Below are 26,395 nucleotides of genomic sequence, written 5' to 3'. Positions count from 1 at the left end.
GACGTTACCGGCACGGCTGCTTGATCGAGACAGTTTAAACAACAGGCGTGGAGACAGCTTGTGGAAGTTCCCGTGGGGAACACTGATTTGAGGCTAGAAACGAAGCTCTCTGAGTGTCGCTGTTCCTGTGTGGAGACAGGAGGCAGCCTCACTGCGGTGCCTGCTTTGTGGGCTCATCACAAGAGTTAGGGACCAGCTGTGTGGATTAGGGGGCCTGTGCCTGATACAGGGCAGGAGCACAAGCAAGTGCCGCGGTACTCCAATATTCGTATCACAATGCAGAGAGAACCGTCAGTTCCTTCCAGAGCCGAAGAGTGGGAAGAAGTTGCCGACCAGAATAAAAATGGGAAACAATAAGAGAAAGAAGTTCAGAACAGAAACGATAACAGATCTGATCCTAAAGATTGCAGAGCAGCCACGTGGAGAGGGGGAGCCCTTCCCCCAGTCCCGGCCGTGTCACTGTGGCTAACCCGCTGAGCTACCCCCGCGCCCGGGTCGGCCGCTCATAACCTGATGAAGTGTGATTGTTTCTGATGCTTTCTGATTCTGTCAACCTCAGCAATTCCAGGAAAGTCAAATACTTTGGTTACTCAAAGGAGCACCTGTGGGTTTGAACGACCTGGGGAACAAACCCAGCCCATGCCTGTTTTTGTAAATTAAACTTTATTAGAACACAAGCACCCTAGTTTGTTTGCATATTATCGATGGCTGCTTCATATCATGGTGGCAGAAGTGAATAGTTGTAACAGACACCACACAAGCCTAAAACACTGTCTGGTACTTCGTAGGGAGAGTTTGCTGGGCCTTAGGCTACAGTAAAAACAAAAATCAACTAGCAAAGCACAATATGAAACACTGGAACACTGCTCACCGGACAAGGTGGCAGGGGGCAGGCAGTCCCAGAAAGACTGAGCCCTCCTGGGTTTATTTATCCCCTCCCCCAGGCCTTTTGTGTCTCCACGAAGGATTAGTTGCGAATATGTCCCTGGTGTTAACAACGGTCATGAGAAAATCAAAGCGGAAGTGTAACACAGAGACGTTAGTAAAGGAAAGGCAAATGCGTCCCTGGGAAATGAATCAGCAATGTAAGGGCGGCTAAGAGGCCAGTAATAAGCACACTCAAATCGGACGTGAGCCGCTGGTCGGCTGATTCTTCCTCTCCTGAAGAGAGGAAAACAAACTCCACGAAGGCATTCGCGTAAACAAGGAGCCACGCCTCCCCAGATATCCGGATTCTGCAGAAAATCGAGCCCGGGAGCGTCCACAGGGCCTGACCCGAACGCGGAGCTCAGCCGGAGCAAACCCATACAGGAACGAGACAAAGAAAGGCTTTATCCAAAGACAGAGCGCAGCCGGGTAGGATGATACAAAGAAGTGTTTTCAACTCCAAAGGAAAACAAAGTATCCCACAGCTGCGGGAGTAAGAAATATCACCCGAGAAGAGACAGGCAGTAACAGACTGCTGCGACAAGGGCGTGTGATGAACTCTCGTGCATATGGGCAGATTGCCCGCCGTGCCCCTGTCCTGCGGCTGACCTGCAGTCCTGCAAGAATCCTGTCTTTTCTCAGCCTCGGAGGCCACGGTCAGGGAGACTGCAGCCCCCACCGCCCCAGGCCGCTCCCCAGGTCGGTCGTGGTCGGTCCCTGCCTGTGAAGGGAGGGGAGGAGAAGGGCAGGGGTGCGTCGTCCTCCCGCACTCCCACAGCTCCCAGCTCCTCGCGGCTGCTCACAGGTCCCTGGGAAGACCCCAGCAGCGAAGCCACGTGCCACACCCAGCCTCCCCAGACCCCGAGGGAGCGGCACACGCCAGAGAGCGGAGGGCGGCTGGCAGCATGGCACTCCACTTTCCCGTGTTCCTCACGGCCAACCACGTGTCGTGGGTCGTGCTGTCTCGCAACAAACTTCACAAACCCGGCGCACCCTCAGTAAGTGGTGTCTGGCTTCTCAGTGCCCTGGCCTGCCCGTTCAAAACACAGACAAGGAGCTTGGGAGCGACCTCTCTCTCTCTCTCCCCTCCTCCGTAACCACGCCTTCCAAATAAATAAGTATAAAAAAATCAAAGTGTCACTGCCAACGCGCCCTCTTCCTGAGTGGTGAGCTCCGGCTGCTTTCTCCCCATCACTTTCCTGTTTTCTACAATGAATGTGCGGGGTTTTCAGCACGAGAGGAAGCTCTGATAGATACCCTCTCTGCTAGGTCCCTCTTCCTGGCCCATGTGGCCGGTGTGCTGGCCGTGGGTGCTGGCCGTGGGTGCTGCCCGTCCGGTCTCGCGGCCCTCCGGGTGTGGACAGGTGAGCACCCCGGGAGGTCAACAGCCCCACAAACCCTCAGGGCTTTCGCTGTCCCGGGCGCCTTGTGCGAGAGTCCCATGCGGAGGGGACTCTGGCTGCACGCACGCGTGACCGATGTCTTGTGGTGTTGTCCAGGCACGCGCTGACGGTTCCCCAGCCCGAGCTCCTCGCAGGAAGCTCTTCCAGGGGCCAGGTGTGCTCCTGCATTTTGCCAAAGGCTGGGTCACCGCGCAGGCTCGGGCGGGCCGGGGGAATCGGGGAGATCCCCAAAACGCGGGTTCCCAACACGCTGGACGCACGGAACTTGGCCGCGCGTCGCAGCCCCAGTGGTCAGGTGTTTTGGCACAGCCGTGTTGCAGAAATAATCTTAGATGGGGGACACCTTATGATGGATGTACTGCTGGACAAAGGGGTCGTGTTAAACTGCAGCCCACGTTGCGTTTTTGGTTCTTGGGCGCACCGTGTCTCTCCTTACCTCTCTGACTTAACGCTCCTCCCACACACGTCCCTCGGCCTCTCTGGGTCCACTGTACCCCGCACAGCCCCACTCTGCCGGTCTCCCCCAAAAACTTCCTCCAGTCGCACTGCCTCCCGGTCCTTCCCACCAGCCACGGACACGCATATGTACACTGCTGTTCCCTTCATGTCTGGCGAAGCTGGCAACCCCCGGGGGCTGGGGCCTCGTCTCTTCATGTCCCCAGAAGGCGTGTGAATGTGGCCGCCATCAGTAACGCCGCAGAGTGGCAGAGCTCACGTACCAATCTGTGCAGCGCACGCCAGCTCAGCAAAAACACACTCCCCGCCGCAGGTGCCGAACCCACAGTCGGAGGGACGAGGGGTTCCTGTCTCCTGACGGGAGCCGGGCGTCCTTGGTAAGTTTTCTGCAGCTGGGGACCAGTGGCCCCTGGAATGCGCAGGGCATCTCTCAGTGACCCCACACGCCATCGGATTGGACATCGAGGCCGACCTCTTGCTTAGCGGATACCAGCTTAGGGCTCTGCTGGCCCGGGGGGGGGGCAGAAGGATCCCCAGAGCTCAACGTTGGATTTGTGCGGTAAGCCGGTGGTAAGATGTGGGAGGGAACCGCGTGAGAAGGAAATGGCATAGGTCACTGGCACATGCCGGAAGCTTCCGGATTTGCTGTGCAAAGGCACAGAGGGGGCGGGAATGCCTGCCTCGTGGGTGCCGCATGCTTGTTGCCAGTGCCAACGACTCAGCCGCGGTCCGCATGCACTGGGCCCGCAGTCTCTGGTCCCGCTGTTGAAAGGGCTCTCCCACCTAGGCTGAGCCCTCAGTCTGTCGCAAACTCGAGGCCGGACGCCTCTCTGCAGCACCCTGGCTACAGGAACCTGCGGAAAGATCCTGCCTCCCAGGCCGACAGACGGACGGACAGACGGCTGGGGGCAAAGGAGACAGCGCCCGGCCAGGGTCCACGGCCCTGCCGCACGGTTCCTGGGCTCCGGTGTTAGAGCGGCCTGCGGTGCCGGGTTTTGTCACTCGTCTCTTCATAGCCCTACACAATGCGCCATCGCTGTATTTGTTAATTATTAATATGTTTCACCTCCCCACCAACATTTTAAGCTTCTTGAGGTGGAGCCTTGCACTCGTATGTTTGATTGATCTAACATATTTGAAATACCTTTTTCTCCCTATTCTTTGACTTAATAATAGCGTTCTTTGATATATAAATTGGGCTGCTATGTATCTGAAAATGATATTCTTTCAGCTTTGTCAGTTGTGATAGTTTATTTTGCAATCCATCAAGTATCTCTGAATACCTACTAGCATGCTACAACCCAGCACAGGGGCGGAAAGAGCAGAAAACTGCAAACAAGACAGCATGCAGAGAGCTCCGGATCTGGCCCTAGGTCCCCCACCCCACCCCCTTGGTTCTCAGCCTGGCCACAGCCCCTTCCTGCCCCTACCCCTGCCTCTGTGGCCCAGCTGAACAAACAGGGAAGTCGCCCCATTTCCCAATGGAGTCCGCGGGGGAAGAGGTGCTCCCAGTAGCCACGCTGGAAGCCAGCATGAGCTTGACAAACATTTTGCAAAGGGACCCAGGTGGCATCAGCCCAGACACCGGGGCGTGCGTGGACAGGAGGGGCTTGGGGACGGACCAGAGCGGATGGCGGAGGCCGCGTGTCTCCAGGCTTGGAGCGAGAAGCCGAGGAGCCACGGGAAAGGACAGTGAAGGGGGCCTGCATTGGATGCACTGGAGGGGAGACCAGGGGTCACGGTGGAGCACTTTGTCCCGAGTCCACATTCAGTCACCAGCGAGAGGTCAGGGCAGAGTCTGGCGGGGGCCCAGGGAGGGGGAAGACAGGCTCGGCGGAAACGCACTGCCTGGGACCAGGCTCGGGGGTGGCCGGGCATCCGTGGCAAGGCACTGGATGCTTCTGGCCTTGGTTTTGTGCAGGCAGCACGAGTCTGCGCAGCCCCAGGCCCCTCCCGCCTCTGACGCCCTCTGGTTCTGTGGACCAGCCAAGGACAGCCATGGTGACTGCACCTAGAGCTAGCGAGGCGCTTGTCGCACTCCGGAGTCAGGCGGAGGAGGGAAACGGGCAGAGGCCAAGTCAGCCTGGTGCCTGGGGAGCTGGCGTCCCTTAGACTGGGCTTCGGGCCCCTGTGCGGAGACCCCAAGGTGCTAGCCGGGTCCTGTTTCCTGTCACTCTCACACTGGCAGGAAAGGGCATACACATGGAGCCCAATGTGTGTGCAGGGCCTGGCCCACTCTCTGTCCCCGGGAACCCTGCAACTCAGGACTCCCATCCCCACTTCCCAGGCCCTGTCTTCCCAGGAAAAGCGCAGTGGATGGCTCCAAAGCTCAGGCCTGGGCTCGAAGCTCACCCCATCCCCAGTGAGGGGACAGCTCTCAGCCTTGCTGGGAGGGGACGAGAGACCCCACCTGAAAGGAGCCCCTGGGGGCGGGGGGCAGCCAGCCGTACCTGGGGCCCAGCGGCCCAGTGATGAGGGAGATTCTGCAGCACCAGCGTCAGATGACACAGCCCGGCCCCGCCCCTGAGAACAGGAAGTGCCAGGAAAAGGCCCCTCCCCCGTGCAGCACCACCTCTGCCCCTGCACCCGCTGAGCCGGGGCCGCGTGCCCGTAGCCCAGTGTGCCCAGCTCTTCTGGTTAGGCAGAGGCAGACAAACCAATCAGGGTCCACCAACACATGGGGCAGGGTCCAAGGAGAAGCGCGGTGTGTGAGCTCCGAGTCCAGCAGAAGGAAACCCGGCCAGCCAGTGCTGGCTTCAGAAAGCTCTGGAACGTGTCACTCCAAATCTTGGTTTGGTTTGGGGAGGGGGCACCCCACACCCCACATCCCCCCACATTGGAGTTCTGGGTCTGACCCTCGGCTCCAGTTCCTGATTCAAACTAACGCAGACCCTGGGAGGCAGCCGTGACGGCTGAGCAGCTGTGCTCCCACCACCAAGCGGGGGCCTGGGTGGAGCTCTGGGCTCCCCTGGCCTGGGGCTGCTCCTGTGGTGCTGATCCGTGTTCCCCAGGGACGCGGGCCTCAGCTCGGGCTGAGCGCCTCTCTCCACCCTGAAGTCTGAGCAACAGAAACTGCCTTTACCCAGATGCTCAGGAACCCTTATGTGCTTGAGCAAATATCGTTTTTTGTTAAAAATTATATTGAATGAAAACTCCCCCATAGCTACCTGAAATCCACAAGGGATGAGGCACAAAAGATGGGATAACCCAGGCGGGTGCTGTGGTGTAGTTGGTTAAGCCTCCGCATCCCATACCATGCTGGTTTGTGTCCCCATTGCTCCTCTTCCCATCCAGCTCTCTGCTTATGGGCTGTGAAAAGTGCTTGGGCCCTGCACCCACATGGGACACCCAGAAGCTGCTCCTGGCTCCTGGTTTCAGATTGGCTCAGCCATTTGGAGAGTGAACCAGTGGATGGAAGACCTTTCTGTCTGTCCCTCTCCTTGTCTGTAACTCTGCCCCTCAAACAAATAAATAAATCTTAAAAAAATAAAAGATGGGACAGCATACCATTCTGGACATCAAGATCTAATGATCAACAAGAGGGGAATAGGCCAATTCATGAGAAGGAGCTCAGATGCAAACCAGGGAGGTGGAAAAGGTTCAAGGACCAGGCAGCTTCCGACCTTGACTTTGGAGATCAGACTCCCACCAGACGCGGTCAAATCCACACAATGAAATTGGTCAAATCCACACAATGAAATTGCGCACAGCAATCAAGAATCGAATGCGATGTAGCCGCTCGAAGCAGCACTGATGGATACAACTGGTGGTGAAGACCCAAGGGCTCCCCCTGCAGAGCAGGCTTCAGCATCTTTCCCTTTTGTTAATGCGTGTGTAGCACATCGGTGCGGTAGTGCAGAGCCAGGTTAGAAACAAGGACCCCCTTCCTTGAATCCTGGCTGCAGCCCCGGGGGACCACCTTGGCCTCAGTGTCCGCACCTGCACGGTAGGAAGACAGCAAGCACGCTACCCTGGCGTGTTGCCGGGCTTCCACCAGAGACAGGGCGTCCTGCGAAAGGGTAGCCAGCGTTCCCTGAGGCACCGTCCCTGTGTTTGCTGTGGCTACCACATGTTATTGTTGATTTGTTCTTTAATCTACATTTTCTAATTCTGAAATACAAGCAGATTTAAGTAAACTTTTTGGGCAAAAACCATAATTATTGGTGACATGGGAGTGAATAATTTTTGAGAAAGGGCTGAAAAGATGATCTTTGTCAGAGTGATTATCTCTCAGCATGATGTCTTTGTTAGGATTTTGGGGCGTGTGAGAAGGTATTGGGAGCCCAGCCAGGGAGAGTAGACAACGTCTACTTTGAAATGTAACTCTGCCACGTTTCTAAGAATCATGCGTAATTACCAGCAATTCAGTTTTAGACATTCTACTTCATTTTAATTGAGATCTACGTACTCAAAGCACAAGGATGACTTCTGAAGGTTCAGAGGCCTCCCTCACGTTGTTTTAAAACTTTGGTTTAAAAGGTAGACTATAATAAGGAATGCTTTATGAATTCTGGTTGATTTTACACTGTCTTAGTTTCGCTAAGGGTTTACTCCACCTCGAAAACAGCTATTTCAAATAATTATTTATTTTTGGAAGTCAGAGTTACAGAGAGAGAGAGGCAAAGAGAGAGCAAGGGAGAGAAGCGAATATCCTCCATCTTCTGGTTCACTCCCCGGATGGCTACCGTAGCCAGCACAGGCCAGGCCAAAGTCAGGAGCCAGGAGCTTCTTCCAGGTCTCCCCCGTGGGTGCAGGGCCCACACACTTGGGCCATCTTCCGTTGCTTTTCCCAGGCCATCAGCAGGGAGCTGGATGCGAAGTGGAGCAGCCAGGAATTGAACCAGCGCCCATGCAGATGCCAGCACCGTGGGCGGTTTTCTCTGCCCCCGACTTTCAGCACCCACACGCGGGGTGCTCGGGACTCAGCACTCTGCGGGTGCCTCCGCAGCACCCTGGGTGTGCCCGCCACAGCGCCAGCGTTGCCCACGGTCCGTCTGCCCCGCCAAGCTTCCACCTAGCAGCCACATCGAAGGCTGTGTCTTCCCTTCTGTGACTATCACAGCTCTCGTGTGTGGGAAGCATACAGAAGCATTTGCTGCCGGGGCTAAACACCTGTGGTCTTTTCCAAGAGTTACTTAAGAGTAAGGCACGGCTGTTGGCACAGCGGGCCACTTGGTCCCACACGTGGGGTCCACTGCTCTGAGGGCTTACCTCCTGGTCTGCAGCTGGGAACCCACTGCCCACACCCCAGTCACTCCAATTTCACATACGAACTCCTCGCTGTTAGTCACTCCTCCGGAATGAAAGCGGGGGCGCCAGAGAAAACCACCCCATTGATGATTATTAAAAGCACCACAGCTTCTGGTCGAAAGCTTTAGGTTCAAGTACAAAGCCCAGCTACCAGCCAAAGGTCACTACGGCAGCCTTTCGCCCGTGCCATTTTTTTAATCGCTCCGCACTGACTTTATTTTTATCATTTGCAGTACCTATTTAAGTAATTCAGCCCACTCCATTATTCTTTAACAAATTTTTATCGATGATCTCTCTCAAGTACGGTATGTGGGTTGCTTGCTATTAGCTTAATGTCCTACAATTAATATCTTCTCGGTATTCTTTCTTCATTCAACAAGTAGTACTGGTAAGAGCCAACCCATCTTTTAAAGGTAAACCTTGTCCAGTTAAACTCAAGAATGAAATCACTGTAGATCTATTATTTCTGGGAACAGAATATTTCCATTTGCATAACATATTTTTCCCCTGACAAAGTGCCAGGAAGAAACGTCTCATGTCCACCCCTCACACTGCTCCTCCTACGGTATTAAGACGAGGGGGAACTGCCACAGTGGCCTTAAAACTATTATTCTCTCCCCCGCGCCCCCAGCCCCCACTGATTTACAGTGCCGCGACTCTCTGAGAGCCAGGTCGCTGGGACGCTGGGGATAATGGACTAAGAGGGGTCTCCATGATGTCATTCCGCGCGAAGGAGGCCGGCTCACAGGTTGTGATACGAAGGTCAACGGCAGCGAGGATGACCCTCCAGTTGGCTGAGAAATAAAGGCTGGAGTCAACATTTAAATAAAACCCAGAGCTGGGCAAGTTAAATGATCTATAAGCCACAGGGACAAGTGAGTTAGCAGAACAATGGGACGGTAAAATACAAAGAGAAAGGACAGGTGCACCTGTCCGCGGCACACGGCGACACCAGGAGCAATGCTCGCCTCTCTGAGGCGTGAGCCGGCCTGGCCGCTGCCCTAAGGGTGAGGGCCTGACCTGTGCAGAAAGTGGGAGACTTGCATGGTCAGGAAGAGGTACTGTCCATCAGCCACAGCGGGGCAGTGACTCATAAGTGTCCGCTTGACTGGCCCAAGGGTGGGCAGACGTCGCTCCATGGCGGGTGCTGTGGCAGCAGATGAGCCTCTGGCCCCGGGGACGGCGTCCCCGGTGTGTGCAGGCCCCACCCAGTCACTCTGAGGCAAGCACAGGTGGAGAGGGTGACGCTACCCCCAGGGACAGGGAATTCCTCCTGCTGATGGAGCCAGCCAGCTTCAACCAGAACAGACCAGGGCTCTGCTGGGCCTCTGGCTGGTTTCCTCACCCTGAGGTCCTGCCCATTTCCTCCCTCCGTTGGTGAGCCACTTCCCTCTCTCCCTCTCTCTCTCCACACACACACACACACTCATACGCACATGGTGTTGGTTTATTGGTCCTGTCTCCCTGGAGAAACCTGGTTAATACAGCCGGGTTCACAAAGGGGAGGCCAGCTTGAAACCTCAATAAACCTCAATGGAGAAGCATCCCGCACGCCTTAGTGTGGCTGACCTCATGCCTGGGGAAGACGTCTCAGGGCCCGGCTCTTCCATGACACTGTAAGTGGGGAGGGGCTGGGGGCCAAGGGCACGGAGGAGCTGCAGGGTCACCATGGTGATGTCTCCTCTCCTTAATGTCCCAGGAAGAGCACAGGGTTTCCTGGCATCGGAGCCCGCTGCTGGGCCAGTTCTGCCGGCCTGGAGTAAAATCCTCTTGAGGCAGCCCCTGGCCCAAGGCTGCAGACCCTGGGTGGGCAAGGCCTGTGGACCGAGCGTCCCCTCTTCACTCACGCGAGCCCCCGCCCATCAGGTCCTGTTGCAGACAACCCAGCACTTCACGGGGGCCTCATTGTCTGTGACAGCTGACGTTGTTTGTGCAAATGCTCCGTGAAATGTCAGAAAGCGTATGTACCATCTAATGTCAGAGCTGGGAATACCTGGGAGATTATTTTAGTTCAAAATCCTTGTCGGCTGATGCGGATTTGTGTGCCTTCCTCCCAGCGAGTTAAAGCACAGAGGGCCATGCCGAGGGACACCTCTTTTATATGTGTTATGTGTTTATATATTATATATTTTCCCAGGTTCATAGGCTTTTTTTAACTCCTTAAAAAATTAGGAAGCCCTCTTGGATTAGAGACTGGCCTGCACTTCACTGTGTTTCTCATATCAGTTAGGAACCACTGTGTGGCGGGGCGGCGGGGGGGGGGGGGTGCTGCGGGGCGGCAGGTTACGCTGCCTCCTGGGACGGCTGCACCTGCATTCAGGATGCCTCACCCGGTCCCAAAGACCACACTTCCCCTCCAGCTTCCTGCGGATGCGCACCTGGGACGCAGCAGCTGATGGCACAAGTACTTGGGTCTCTGCCACCCGTGTGGGAGACCCACATGGAACTCCAGGCTCTTGGCTTCAGCCTGGCCAAGGCTTGGCTGTTGTCAGCACACGGAGAGTGAACCCCTGGATGGAGGATCTCTCTCTCTCTCTCTCTCTGTCTCTCTCCCCTCCTCTCTCTGCCTTTCAAATAAACAGACATATACAGAATATAATTCTGAATTATTTCCTGTCATTTCTCAGTCATTTATTGTTCAGGAAAATCTTTCAAGCAGCTTAAATTTGTTCCCGCTTTCTTAGAGTTCAGGAGACGGGATGCACTTAATTTGCTACCTGCCAGTTGTTTTTCTTTGCAAATAAAATATGAGGGCCACTTCTGCATGAGCCTGTGCCTGCACTGAGGGGGAGAGCTTTCTTCAACGCAGCACAAAGGGTTAGCAACCCACAGCCCTGCAGGCGAAGGTCTGAAAATCCAAGCTCAGCCAAGGGACGGGCCACCAGCTGTCCAGGGGTTCTCAGAAACTGACAGTTGTCTTCAAGAAGTGAACGCGTCGGGCAGAAACGCATCTGTGTGCGATGGAAGACGTGAACGCGTCGGGCAGAAACGCGTCTGTGTGCGATGGGAGACGTGAACGCGTCGGGCAGAAACGCGTCTGTGTGCGATGGGAGACGTGAACGCGTCGGGCAGAAACGCGTCTGTGTGCGATGGGAGACGTGAACGCGTCGGGCAGAAACGCGTCTGTGTGCGATGGAAGAAGTGAACGCGTCGGGCAGAAACGCGTCTGTGTGCGATGGAAGAAGTGAACGCGTCGGGCAGAAACGCATCTGTGTGCGATGGAAGAAGTGAACGCGTCGGGCAGAAACGCATCTGTGTGCGATGGGTTTCGGGTCAACGTCTCCCCTCAAGGGGGGCTCCCCGAGCTTTTTGAGAAGCAGAGGGAGGAAATGCACACCCAGCACGCCTCAGGGACCAGTGCAGGGAACCCCGGCGGCAGCGCACCTGCAGGGAACGGAAGAGGGTGCTGAGCCGAGGGGGACAGCTCCCGGGAGGCCTGCGTTGCGCCCTGCACCTGCTCGTGAGGCCGAGCCTGGACACAGCACTGGGCAGAGGACACGTTACTGGGTGTTAGCGAGCTCAGGGCTCTGCCTGACCCTGCAGCCTCGGGAGGGGGCGAGGGCTCTGGGTGAGCTCCTGAGCCGTCAGGTGGTGGGGACCGCCAGCCAGGCCCCAGGGCTGTGCCAGACTTGCTGTCAGAGACACTGAGAGTCTGTGTTTACTCTCTGGAGCTCGCCATCCCTTCCACCCCCTGCCTGTGGAAATTCAGGATGCCAACAGACGGGAGGGTGGGACAGGCCCTCTTAAAAACCTGGCTGGTTTGGCCATAAACACCTGGCAGGCTGTGCGAGGCCCCAGCCAGGCGGCCCAGCCCCTCCCTGCCTGCCAGGCACTGGGGACGTTCCCAGGAGGGCCGTGTCCCAGCGTGAGATCCACCACTGGCTGCCTTTCTGTGACGGGCAGGGAGCCAGGAGCCCCTCCGCTCCCCCAGGCCAGGAGTGGACCAAGGGAGGACAGAGGGCAGAGGTGCAGAAGAGGGATGGGGCCTGGCCTGGCTCCCAGCCTCCTGGGCGGGGCCACCTGGGCTTGTTACCATGGTGACCGGTTTCCCTGGTTACCCGGGAGCCTGCAGAACCACAGCCAGGCAGGGGCGGCTGGCGGGGAGGGGGCAGAGACGCCCCTTGGGAGGCCTGGCTGTCTGGGCCCTCAGGCCCCGGGGGCCCGCAGCAGAGCCCCACCTCCCTGGCTGGCGTGCAGGTGCCTGGCAGGGGTTCCTCTGGCCTGCACAAGGAAGGGCCCTGCTGCACGGCCGCTCCCTGGGCCAACTCTAGCTCCTGAGGCCCCGGGAAGGTGGCTCAGGAGCAGCTGGATGAAACGGGGCTGCAAGAAGCCCCCGCAGACGCTTGCCCTGGGGAGGCAGCCTCAGGGTGGGGCGCAGAGCAGCCGAGACTGGACACCCAGGCCCTCAGGGCCCTGCTCCACCATGCACCATTCATGGCTCGCCAGCTGTTGGTCCGACCCTCCCTCTCCTCTCTCCTCCCACAGTCTCTCCCCCTCCTTTTTCCCCCCCGCAGAGGTGGTCCAGGCCCTACCCCCAGGCACAGGCTGGTGTCCTCCTAACACAGTTGCAGAAGGAGTCAGCCAGCCATGGCGTGAAGATGAGAGAAAAAACGTTCAACTATGCCGGTCTTTGCAGTTGATTTCCTGTGGTTCTAAAACAAAGGCATGCCAAGCTGGCTGTTCCGTGGCCGGGCAAAGGGTGGCTCACCTTCCACCAGGTGGAGGGCGCCGTCCACGGCTTGCAGAGCTGTCCAAATGGCGACCGTGTTACTGTGGAGGGTTGGATTCCTGTCCCTGGAACCCAAACACCTGTGGGTTGCTGCCCCACCCCCACGCTGTCCCGCTCCCCTCTGCAGTGACCTTGGGCCACTGCTGCTTCCTCGGGAGGAAGCACCTTCCTGCGTGTGGTGGGCAGTTAGTGGAAACACTCGAGGCACCCCTGGGCAGGTAAGCTGGCACGTCCACACCCGCACCACTGCCCCGCGACACCCAGCTCAGCCACAGAGAAGCCGGGGTCTGCATGGCCCCTGGGCAGTGTCTGCATTGGCTTCCCCGGGTGCCCAGAGTCTGGCCGGGAAAACGGGGTCCTGAACTAGCTGCCGCCGTGGGAAGCCCAGGGCGGCGTGCGGATCTGACTCTGGGATTCACTTCCCGAGCCGGCAAGGGGAAGGGCACGTGGGAAAACGCACCTTGGGAAAGCTACCACGTGGGCATCTCTGCTTTTTGTAGCCACTGAAGACGTGGGAAGAAACTGAGCTGTGCCGTTGGCCACGTCCTGCAGGTCAGCAAAGCCAAACCATGGCGACTCAGTGGCTTCCATCCACACCTGTGACCCGGGCGACCAGCCAGCGGGCTCTGCAGGGAGCAGCACTACCTGCCAATGCTGGACAGCGTCACCGATGTGCTCAGTAATATCCCAATAAAAGAGATCGTTACCGAGACGCTGACTCTCTGAGCAACAACCCGCAGGGCCGTGTGTCTGCGAGCACAGCCCTGGGCGACGGGCGGACGTCATCCAAGGCTCCAGGTCACCCAGGGGTGGTGAGAGATGACGGCCGGGTCGCGGCCGTGGAGCCTGCAGTGCCAGTGTCTTTGGGACACAGGCTGTCCTCTGCTGTTCCGGCAACAGTGACGCCAGGTGTGCGACTCGCACCTGTGTAGTGTTTACACCAGCAAGCCCAGCTGTCTTCCCTCAGAGCACGTGGCACCTGCTCTGCCCCCCACACAACACACGGGGATCCCGCTGGACCAACCCCTGCCCAGGTCCAGCAGCCGCCCTGCGAGCGAGCAGCTTGAATGTTTTACCCAGGGTCGGTTTTTTTTTTTTATCAAACATGGGGTAATAAATGAGTATTTCTTTATCAATAAGGTAATAACTAAGCAAATTGCGAGAGACATTACTAAAGGGACGCTACCGTAGACTGAGAAATCCGGCCAGACCTCCATAGCCGGAAGTGAGTTTAGGACCTGCTGACTTCCTCACACTCCCCGAAGCAGCACGTCCCATCTGTTCCCCGACAGGGCAGGGGGGCACGCCTGCTGTGTCGTTTTGTGGACAAAGCCCCAGGAGATCTGAAACGCTCACCCCTCTACCTGAGGCTTGCACGGAGGCAAGGTGCCGGCCTCCATCCCCACCTGCGGAGCGAGGACACAGGAGAAGCAGCGGCTGTGGCTGCGTGGAAGCCACTTCTAGGTCCAAAGAGAAAGCCTGTTTCGGTTGGTTTGTAACCACACCAGGAGCAGCTGGCCACACAAGGCCGCACGTCTGCACGGGAGACGCGGGTTTGTCCCCATACGCAAGCAGCACGGCAAGAAAGCACAACAGTGGAACCCCGAGTGTCCCCCAGCGCCCACCCAGGAACCCGTGTGACGTCACCCCAGGCGGGCTGGCCGGGGCTGGGGGTCAGAGTCCCCAGAGAGCAAGAGCGTGGACAACGGGGCTAAGGCAGCCCGCGGGCAGAACGCGGGCCCTTCACTCCCCAGCAGGCCCGTGGGAGAACCGCCCGGCCCCAAGAGCTCACAGGCCTAATTAAGATTTTTTGAACCTGATCGAAACGTTAATTACTTTGCACAAACTGAGCAAACATATAGATGTCACATCTTATGGATGTGTCTTTCAATGGCTGTCCTGGGAAGAGACAGAAATTAAAACAGCACCTCATTAAGGAGCGCGCGCAGCTCTCTCCTCCCTGGCTCGCGCGGGTGTTCAGTCTCTACTGGCCGCTTTGTTTTCCTTTACAGCCAAGCGAGCAGGACGTCGTCACCCGGCTAACTGGCGTTCACCCAGCACGCGGCCTGCCCGGCACCTCACCTGTGCCCCGCTGCTGAATCTGCAGAACTCCGAGGCAGACGTTACCATCTGCCTTGCACGAGCGTCTGCACTGAGAGGCGCCAAGGATTCACCCTGAGTTACCCAGCCGGACCTCAATCAGTCCATGCACCCTCTTCTTCCTGCGCCTCCTCCCCTTGGTAGGAGGAGGCCACCATGACAGCCCTGCCCTGAGACGCACCAGGGACCCCACCAGCTGCCCCGAGAACGGGGACAGAGTTCCGCTGGCTTCTGTCTAACGTGACGCTATGTGCTAGGTAGGCATCTTGGGCATTGCTTGCCCAGGGGGTGTTTGCCCGTGGGAGGGGGAGGGGCTGCTGATGAATGGCCCACTGCCCTGAGGCCTGGAAACAGGATGCCCTTGTCGAAGCGCATTTGCCTTGGGGGAGATGCCTGCCGGGAGGCAACACTGGGAGGGCCCCTTGCTTCTGGGCCACTTCTGGGCACACTGGCGCTGCAGCCACAGGGGCCATCCTGTGTGTTTTGGTCTCATCGACTCAGATGGAGCCAGAGTTGTGGTGTAGCAAGCGAGTAAGGCTGCCGCTGGTAACTCCAGCATCCCGAATGGGTGCCGGTTCCAGTCCCGGCTGCTCCACTTTCGATTCAGCTCGCTGCTCATGGACTTGTAAGCAGAGGAAGATGGCCCAGGTGTTTGGCCCCTGCTATCCACGTGGGAGACTTGGCAGAAGCTACTGGTTCCTGGCTTTGTCCTGGTGCAGGCCTGGGTCTTTCTGCCATTTGGGGAGAGAACGAGCAGATGGGAGCAGATGGAACATGTCTCTCACGCTCTCTCCCTCTCCCGCTCTCTAACGCTGCCTTTCAAATACACAAGTTAATCTGATCAATCCCCAGGGCCTGATTGCCTTTCCTCTCCACCCCTGGACTCCCACGCCCGTGCCCTGCAGGTCCTCGGCAGAGCGCCCCGCTGCTCTCGTCCTGTGCCGGGGGCCCCTGCGAAGGCGCGCACAAGCCAGGACCCGTTCCAGAGAAGACCAAGGGTGGGCCTGAGGGGTCCCCATCCACAACACGGCCATGGAAGAGAAGAGGTTTCCTGAGCTGTGAGCGCCTGCAGGAAGCTGCCGGTCACTGCTTCAGTGCCCAAGGCCCACAGGGGACGCGTGTCACACACAAGTTCCAGCCAGCCAATCACAGCCTGGCAGCCACACGAGGACACGTGTCACGCACAAGGTTCCAGCCAGCCAATCACAGCCTGGCAGCCACACGAGGACACGTGTCACACACAAGGTTCCAGCCAGCCAATCACAGCCTGGGAGCCGCACGAGGACACGTGTCATACAGGGGCTCTGAGCCAGTCAGTCACAGCCTGGGAGCCACATGAGAACACATGTCACGCATGGGCTCTGAGCCAGCCAGTCACAGCCTGGGAGCCACACGAGGACACGTGTCACGCATGGGCTCTGAGCCAGCCAATTACAGCCTGGGAGCCACACGAGGACACGTGTCACGCATGGGCTCTGAGCCAGCCAATCACAGCCTGGCAGCCACACGAGGACACGTGTCATACAGGGGCTCTGAGCCAGTCAGTCACAGCCTGGCAGCCACACGAGGACACGTGTCACGCATGGGCTCTGAGCCAGCCAGTCACAGCCTGGGAGCCACACGGGGACACGTGTCACGCATGAGCACCCATCCAGCCAATCACAGCCTGGGAGCCACACGAGGACACGTGTCACGCATGAGCACCCATCCAGCCAATCACAGCCTGGGAGCCACACGAAGCTCGCACACAGGTGCACTGAGAGCCTGTGCACCTGCTTCACACGCAGTTCTAGCAACTTCGTGATTTGTTCTCTGGGTCTCGAGACCCCCAGATGCCATACTGGGTGGCAGGAGGATGACAGGCACGCAGGCAGCGGGGAGGACGGAGCCCAGGAAGTCGACGGGCAGAGGTGGACAGTGCGGGCAGAGAGAGCCGGTTCCAACAGCACCCGTGGGCCCGGGGGAGCAGGGCTCGGAGTCCTGGGGGACCGCGTCCTGACGGTGGGCCCGGCACGGTGGGGGGGCGGCTGCCGTCGGCCCCCGCTCTGTGGTTTTGGAGGAGCCGATGTGATAGTCTGGGGGGAAATGCTAAGAATTTCAGAACGCGAGTCGGGAGGGTGACGTCATTGGGGAAACCCCTTGGTGTTTCTCACCTCGTGGAACAACTCGGAGGCCTGTTCCGCTCACCCCGAAGCCCGTGGCAGCAGGCCTTGTGTGCGCGACTGCCTCGGTGGGCACGGGCACGCGGTCACGAGGGGCTTCACACACCATGGGCACGCGGTCACGAGGGGCTTCACACACCACGGCGCACGTGGCCGGCTGGCCTGGGAGCAGGCTCGTCTCCCGCCCTCTGCATAGACCATCACCCTGCTGAAACAGGGTCACTTCCCTCTCAAACTAAGCTAATGAGGGGAACAGAAAGTTAGTATCCGCGTTTGGGAACGCTGACCCCAGAAGCAGAACCTCAGGGAGCTCCCCTGCGTGGTTAACCTTGGCTCTGACCCCGGGAGCAGAGCCTTGTGGGGTGCGCCTGCACAGTGATGCCGTGAGAGCCCCCAGGGCGCTGGGGACTTGGCCATGACCTCGCCCGACCACAGGGGCCTGTTGTGGCCACCTTGTAGCAGCCACTGCATGTTTCCCAGGGAGTCTCCGCTTTGAGAATCCGCACTTGGAGTGTAGAGGGTTAAAAAGGACATTAGGACCCTAGGGAGGAAGAAAGTCTGACTCTAGGAGGTAAAGCCCGAGTTGGGTCAAAAGGAAAAGATCACCGGTCCTGCTGGCTGTGGTCCTGGTGCCGGACACCGCACGCCGGGCCTGGACCTGGAACCGGCCGGGCCTCCCTCACCGGCACGCGTCCGCCTGGCCTTCGCTGGGCGGTCCCTTCCCACGGTCTGCCGGCCCGTGATGGCCTTTCTCAGACTCGGGCTTGGTTGCCGACCCTGGCGCAGCCTGGCTGTGAGAGAGAGGCCATGGCTTCGATTGCTCGGGCCTCTCCCTGGCGCCTGCTTCAGGCTCGGTGCATTGTTGGGGAGAGTGTGTTCCGTGGCTGTAGCACAGATGGCTGCGTGGTGACCAGGAGGACGGGCGCACAGAACCCTGAGCCAGCAGAGCCCTGGATGCCTGGACAAAGGTCACACAACTGCGCCGGACCGCGAGACTACAGCCTGCAAGATTGGCTCAGAGCCCACTGGGGTCAGCCCTGGGAGGGCGCCCAGTGTTCGGACTTTGATCTCTGTGTGGCAAAGCTGCAGCTGTCCATCATCCGTGCTAGCCCCTGGGTGGCCTCCCGCACCGCTGTGGCTTGTGGGTAAGGGGGACTGCCACCTCCCTGCAGGTGAAGCCTTCCAGACAAAAGCAATGAGGCACGTGCTGTGGATTGGAAATGACATTCGATAGCAACTCGGGAAATACAGCGAAACATGAAAATCGATGTACTTTGTCTTGGATGTTATAACTTGAAAATAATTCCTAGAATAGAACTTTTGAGTCCAGATGGTATTTCTGGCTGCACATTTCCAGACATTGTTGTGCTAGTGAGCGTCTTTCTTTTGCCATATCCTCTTGTCGCGTGATCCTAAGATGCTCCGGGCACCGGCAGAGACGTCAGGTCTTCGGCCTTCCCAAGGACGCCGTCTTGCTCGCTGCTTGGCTTCCGTGGAATTTTCTGTAGAAGAGCCGACGGGCCTCCTCTAGAGCTAAATTGACAACGGTTCACAGCCGGCTTCTCTTTTTAAGTGCCTTTGTGAGATTTAAGCAATTCTCCAATATCACTTTTATTGATTTCTGGAAGTTCTATGCATTTTACAATATTCGCAATTTCTTTTTACAATTCGGTTGCATTTTCTTTGCACTGTATTGTCTGAACCTCCATTAATCATTCAGTGAGCGCCATTGACTCCCTGGACGTGAATAAACCGTGGAGGTAAGCAGTAACAACAGTCTGTAAGTGGTCAGTGTGCTAACCAACGTCCTATTCTGTTGACTCGCTTCTCTGTGCGGGTGGGGTTAATGGGCGTGGCCAGTGAGCAGGCTGCGCGCCGGGCCTGGGCCAGGAGACCCTTCCCCTCCTCACTGGCAGCACACACACACACACACACACAAGCTCCCGTCCTCTCACTGTTCAGCCCCCAGGAAAGCTCTGCTTCTGCCATTCGGTCTCCCCTAACCTGTCCAATCAGATGGATAGTCACTGTCTTACTCTATGAGAGAAAATCAAATACAAATCCTTTAATGTGGTGAAACAAACAAGCTGTATTCTTTCCATGTGACTGACCTTGGCAACCCTGATCGTTGATACTCAAGTAAGAGGATAAATCTACTTAGAAATTCTCCAAAAAGGGCTGCTACTTGCTCTGGGTCTTGCCCATTTATAAACTAACATAATTTGTCTATGCACAGATTGACATAAAGCCACTGACATGAGCATCCAGCCAGACATCTTGCTTTGTTTTTTGTTTTTTTTTTTTTTTTTTTTTTTGATAGGTAGAGTTACAGAGAGAGAGAAAGACAGACAGAGAGAGGTCTTCCATCCCCTGGTTTACCCCACAAATGGCTGCAACAGCCAGAGCTGGGCTGATTCAAAGCCAGGAGCCAGGAGCTTCTTCTAGGTCTCCCACGTGGGTGCAGGGGCCCATGCACTTGGCCATCTTCTGCTGCTTTCCCAGGCCACAGCAGAGAGCTGGATCAGAAGAGGAGCAGCCGGGACTAGAACCGTGCCCATATGGGACGCTGGCACTGCAGGTGGAGGATTAACCAAGTGATCCATGGCGCCGGCCCCCAGCCAGACACCTTGGGCACCTGAGCTGAACCAGTGCTCAGTGCTTTCCACGGGACAGCTCGGTAGCAGGTGTTTCCCCCGGCTCCTGGCGGGGCGCTTTGAAACCCACACCTGCACCGCCACGGCTCCTGTGCCTCTGCTTTATGGCCACGGGCTAAAATCGGTGCTAGCCAGGTGCTACAAACTGAGCTCTTCAGCTAGACCGTAAGTTCCTTGGGAAAAGTTCTGAGTCAGGTCTGTCTAAATGGCAGTGTCTAGTAGAGTATGCATACAGCAGGTGCTTACAAAGTGCAGGTTGAATTAAGTGGGTTTTGCATGATAACTAAATTGACATCACTATGCTAAGCTGGGAACTCCTCAAAGGCAGAGAGTATTCTTAGTAAGAGATAGTTTTGATGATCAGTACCCCTGATTAGGAAAGACCCACACAGGGGGCCACACAAGTGTCGCCACAGCCAGCCTCGTGTCTCACCTGGCCACAGCCTGGGACCGCCGGCTTAACCACAGAGTTGCCACGCCCACTGCGTCAGAGTGCTGCCCAGGTTATCCACGACGGCTCAGCGAGCGCAATCCTTCTGTGAACCACTGCACAACAGCTGACTCGCTGAGCGAGACATGCCCTTTCTAACCAGCTCAGCGCTGGCTGCCCATAAGGTAACAGGATCTTCTCGGTCCTGCACCTTCCATCCCGCTCCCCGGTGATCTGCCCCTCCGCCACCTTCTCGTCTTGCGTCTCACTTGGTTGTCATCTCACCTCTCCGATGAGGTAGACTCCCCATCTAGTGGTGAGGAGTTCGCGATGCTTCAGAGCAGTGATTTATTTTCTGCACAGTCAGCACCAAGTCCATCTCTGTTCACACAGAACCTTTCACCTATTGTTGTCAGAGTAATCTTCTACAGCATTCAAGTGCAGCTGAAACGCAGAGGATGCCGGGTCCACGCTGTGGAGAGGGAAACGCCGCCACGTGACAGTTACAGAATGAAGGGAGCACAGAACGGACGGCCGGTGCGAGGCCGTCGGGAGAAGGGGCCGCTGCTTCTTGTGGAAACGTCCACGCCACCGAGCACAGGGAGCTCAAGACTTGCATGGGAAAATGGAGCTGAATTCCGTGCGGTGGGCACTTGGCAGAAGTTAAGACGCCGCTTTAGGTGCCCTCTTCCCACGTCAGACAGTCCGGGTTTGAGTCCCACTTGCAGCTCCTGACTCCAGCGTCCTGATAAAGTGGACTCTAGGGAGCAGCAGCAATGGCTCAATAGCTGGGTCCCTACCACCCACGTCGGAGGGCTGGTTTGAGGGCCCCGCTCCCAGTCTCGGTTCCAACTGGTGGACCACTGTGGGACCTCAAGAAGCGAAGCAGCTGATGGGAGAGTCCCTCTCTCACTCTGTGTGTGTGTGTGTGAGTGTGAATGTGTGTGGGTGAGTGAGTGCGTGTGAGTGTGAGAGCGTGTGTCTGAGTGCGTGTGAGTGTGAGAGTGTGTGTGAGTGTGTGATAGAGTGTGAGTGTGTGTGAATGTGTGTGAATGTGTGTGGGTGAGTGAGTGCGTGTGAGTGTGAGAGCGTGTGTGTCTGAGTGTGTGTGAGTGTGAATGTGTTTGAGTGTGTGAGTGTGTGTGTGGCAGTTTGTGTGTGTGTGGAGTTTGTGTGTGAGTGTGAATGTGTGTGAGTCTGTGTGTGTGAGAGAGAACTTGTGAGTGTGAATGTGAGTGTGTGAATGTGTGAGTGTGTGAATGTATGTGTGAGTGTGTGTGTGTGAGAGTGTGAGTGTGTGAGCCTCTGTGAGTGTGTGAGTGTGAATGTGTGTGTCTGTGTGTGGGTGTAAGTGTGAATGTATGAGTTTGTGAGTTTGTGTGTGAGTCTCTGTGAGAGTTTGTGTGTGTGAGTGTGAATGTGTGAGTGTGTGTGAGTATGAATGTGTGTGAGTCTGTGTGTGAGAGAGCTTGTGAGTGTGAATGTGAGTGTGTGAATGTGTGAGTGTGTGAATGTGTGAGTGTGTGAATGTATGTGTGAGTGTGAGTGTGGGTGTGGGTGTGTGAGAGTGTGAGTGTGTGAGTCTCTGTGTGTGAGTGTGAATGTGTGTGTCTGTGTGAGTGTAAGTGTGAATGTGTCAGTGAGTCTGTGTGTGTGAGAGAGTTTGTGTGTGTGAGTGTGAATGTGTGTGAGTGTGAATGTGTGTGAGTGTGTGAATGTGTGTGCGTGTGTGTGTGTGTGCAGTCCCCTCTTATTTCTAGTGTGACACCATCAAGCACGAAGCTGCTGTCCTTGTTTAGCTTACAGAGACACGGATTTGGTGTCTCATGAGAACTTCCACCTTGAAGCATCAGTGTTTGTGTTTAAAGAACAGAAAGTCAGTTTTGTGCCAGCATCTGGGGAGAATAGTGTGTAGGGTTTTAAGCTGGTGTTTAAATTTGTGCAAAAATAAAATTTTCAGCAAGTTAAGTCCACAGATGAGAAATTTGACTTTGTAAAAGCGGCAGTAAAAGAACAAGGATTCTGGCTGCCCAGGGAATTTTGGAGGAGGTAAGAAAATGTCGGGGTGATGTACGTCATCTTCTCATGTAGGGACCAACGGAAATGCTGCAAAGGTCAGAGATTTGGCTGATTCGATACATGATTAGCTGTGAGAGTGATGGCTGAAGGGCGCCGTGTAGACCCGGGGACAGGTGCTCGCGTTCGGAAGGAAACTCCAGCATGAGGCGAGTTTCTGGAAGATGGTGCCAAGCACTGTGAGTGATGAACAGAAACAGCAGAGTCCTGACATTTGTTCTGATCTTTCCGAGGGAGCTGGATAAAATAGTGCCTCATGAAGCAAAGAGTACCCAGGAGTGAGTGACTGCAGAGCGAGACCCTGGAGGCTGGAGACGTGGCTCTGTAATGGAAACACCAGGTTCGTAACACCCCTGTGCACACCTCGACTAGGACCTTCTGTTTGGTCGGAACCCACATGCTGACGCATACCAGGTGCACAGAATTATGGTAATTGTAATGAGGGTGATGGTGACAAAGGCGATATCATCCTCCCCCTCCAGCTGACCATGATGTGATGAAGCAGAGCAAGACAGCATCCTCCCCACCCTAAGAATCACCAACGACATCACAGTACCAGGCAGCCCACGGGACACACCGAACAGCAGCACAGTCTGGCGATTTTGTATCGACAGTGTTTCTTAGAGACAGTATCAGTGCCTCATTAACACTAACAGTGCACTCAAGTTGTCTTTCTAAGTTACATCACCGTGCCGTTTGTAAAACTTCCGGGGCGGCCTTCTGTGCTATGCAGGAGCAGAGCTGTGCTGGGCAGTTTCCCCGTGAGGTTTGCTCAGGAGGGCAGTGTCCGTGAAGCTGAGTTTGATCTGTGCTGCTCCACGTGGTAGATAAGGCAAATGTGGAAAAAACCACCGGGAAGACTTTCGGGAGGCTAAGACTCCCCCAATACCGAGAACAGTCAAGAATGGGATGGAGGTGTTGAAGGAATTCCTGAAACTGAATCCATTTATGGCTGCTCCACTTGATGCCTCATTTTATCATATGAAGATGCTCATTAAAAACATCGGTCTCGGGGCCGGTGTTGTGGGTTGTGTGTAAAGCTGCAGCCTGCAGTGCCAGCATCCCATATGGGCGCAGGTTCAAGTCCTGGCTGCTCCACTTCTGATCCAGTTCTCTGCTATGGCCTGGGAAAGCAGTGGAAGATGGCCCAAGTCCTTGGGCCTCTGCACCCACGTGGGAGACCTGGAAGAAGCTCCTGGGTCTTGGCTTCGGATTGGCGCAGCTCCAGCCATTGCAGCTAATTGGGGAGTGAACCAGCAGATGGAAGACCTCTCTCTCTCTCTCTCTCTCCCTCTCTCTCTCTCTTTCTCTGCCTCTCCTTCTCCCTCTGTGTAACTGTGACTTTCAAATAAATTTAAAAAATAAATAGATAAAAAGGAGGCAGAATTTGTCATTTAAAAAATCGGTCTCACCACTTAATATTTTCTGTGCATTTATCATTAAAGACTCATGTTGATTCCCACAGTGTGCCTGGCATTTTGATAGAGCTGGATTAACACGTCCACTTTACTGAGAGCTCACAGGCCGCTGAATTTCATCAATAATCAGCATTCATGGATCCATGGTGACACTTACAGTTGAACCCAAAGGTTTATTTATTTTACCATCCACATTAAGAAAATATTATAGAGAGCTTTTAAAAGAAAAATAAATAGCTTTGGGGACAAGAGAAGAGAAAGAATCTCAATTTATCATTTGGCCAGGTTCAACCAGCATCGCATCATGAACCAGTAGCCCCTACTGGGGACAGCTGCAATGCTCTAAGTAAATTCACCATTATGTTTAATTAACTCAGAAATCTGCCCGATTCCTGAGTGCTTGTGGACTTTACCCTGTGTATAGATAACGGTTGTGTATGTATGCAACTGGACACAGACGCTAAGGGATGTATTAGATGTCGATGAAAAAATGAACGAGTCTCATTGTGAGAAAAAGGGAGAACAAAGAATCATTTTGACGCTTCCCTTCACTCTAATGCACGTCACTAGGAACGGTACAGTGGCGTGGGGACCACATGCATTTAAGGGTTTTCATAAATACGGAATCCAGCAAATATATTGAATAAAAAGTTACTCAGCATTGCCAAGAGGAAAGCAAAAATGAGAAACAAGAGTGGTCGTGCACTTTTCTGTTGGAGCTGTCTGGCCTTATGACTACCACAGTGATGAGAGAACCAAGCAGCAGGGTACCGCGACTCACGACTTTCCGAGGATCCTCACCACCCTCTGCTCCTGTGACAGCGTGAGGGGCACCTGGCACTGCACATGTTTACATTTTCAAATTCCTGCAAACCAAGAACCTGTTTGGTTTGCTGAATAAGTAAGTTCTCTCCCATCAGCTTTTCCACGAGCTATAATACCGGTGCACAGTGCGATTCCAAGCTCTTCACTTCGTCTTTGGTATTTAGCCATGGTCATTTTCATATAGCAGAATGTAATTGCCTAGTTTTGGAATATATTACATCTTACACATAGAGAAATAATGTTCTGAAATCTGAGCCCTAATGCTACCCTAGATGTAATTTTTGTTAATGATTTTGTGTTCCATGTTGCCTTAGATATTGAAACTTAGTTTTTTAAAGGTACCATGGAGAAATTTTCATTTACGTGAACACAAAAACTATTACCCATAAAAAAACAGGACTGAGGACCCTAAAATGCTAAGCTTCAGCGAAATGGCTCCTAAGAGCTTTCGCCAACACGTACCTCGGGTAAGGCAGTGATAGCGACCTCGTCTCCTTGTTGGGGATTATGATTTTATGGTTGGAATGAGTTATTTGAACAAATTGCCAGTTGACTCTCCATATTAATATCATAAAAGACTGTAAGGTACTTTAAATTAGCAATGACTTTGTGGAATCTACAGGGGACAGAGACTTTTGTAAGCAGAGGACTCAGTACGTGTGATGCTTGTATTTCTTGCCTAACCAATGAGTTGGTGAAGCTCACTGGGGCAGGGAAGGGGGATTATGATTATACCAGAGTTGATTTAAACTGTCCATTTCAGGTGGTTGTGGAAGATGATGAATAGGAAGGGAAAATGTATTAGAGGAGACAAAAAGAAAACGCTCATGCCAAAATGTTAGATTCAATTAAGGAGATACATAAATTAGACTCCCTTACTCCATCTCACAGTAAGATGCCAGCCAACTACAAATAACATATAGGATTAACATAGAGATCCAAATAAAACTAATATTTGCATATCCTCAGACCAAACGAAAGGAAAGTTTTTGGACTAAAAGTGAATAAATACCATGTCTCAGATGTGCATGTAGCCTGAGTTCGAAGGCCAGCTCTAGCTGCCCACTCCATCTCCCGACTATTGCGGGAGATAACAGTCACGCATGATGTGATTGGGCTGCCACCACCCACGGAGGGGACTTGGGTTGAACTCCTGGATCAGCTTTGGCTCAGTCCTGAATGCAGGCATCTTAGGAGTGAACCACCAGGTGGGAAATCTCTCTTTCCTCCTTCCCCCACCCCAGTCCCTCCCTTCCTCTCAAAATAGCAGCTAAATAAAGTGTGACCTTTTAAAATGCTTTGGAAAAAGCTAGTATCTCTGAAATTCCCTAATTCCATCGCTGATAACTCCCAAAGCCTCTGAGGGGAGAGGGACCATAGACTGCATCCCGAAAGTTCCAACAGTGATTCCATGTTGGGGAGGATGGCACATTCTCACTGTACCATCTGTTCTGACTTCTGTGAGCTTCATTCTACTCTTCTGTTTACAGAAAACACATCTTTACAACACAGGGAGAGAAAAACCTCTCCTTCCAGACCCCTAGATAGGCTCAGAAAACACCAAGTGACCCCACAACTGCATCAAGCCAGGGAAGCCTTCTCGTACCACATTCTGGAAATCAAATTGACAGTTTATCCTGCAAACCATGCTCAGTTTCATGCATTGTTGTCGCTCTCAGTTCAATCTGAGTAAGTTCTTCCTTGCGAGAGGCAATTGACTTGCCCATGGACACTTCGTGCTTCAGGTTCATAGGGTGTGAGGTAGGGGTTCACATTCACTCTGCCGGACTTCATCTTCTTTGCTTGGTCAGTTCATCTGTTGCCTGCACCTACACGTTTTTACCCAGGCTTGCTCACTTGAGCACTGCCATCTTCCATTCAGGAAGAGAGCTGCCTGGGCAGAGGCCAGGTGTCTGCTGTGTCCATGGCTCTGCAGGACGCCTCTCCCAGGGCTCAGGGGCTGGA

This window comes from Oryctolagus cuniculus, chromosome 10 (genome assembly GCF_051225735.1).
Source record: "Oryctolagus cuniculus isolate XC-2025 breed Fujian yellow rabbit chromosome 10, ASM5122573v1, whole genome shotgun sequence".
Classification (NCBI taxonomy): Eukaryota; Metazoa; Chordata; class Mammalia; order Lagomorpha; family Leporidae; genus Oryctolagus; species Oryctolagus cuniculus.
This window is presented reverse-complemented; position numbering follows the sequence as displayed.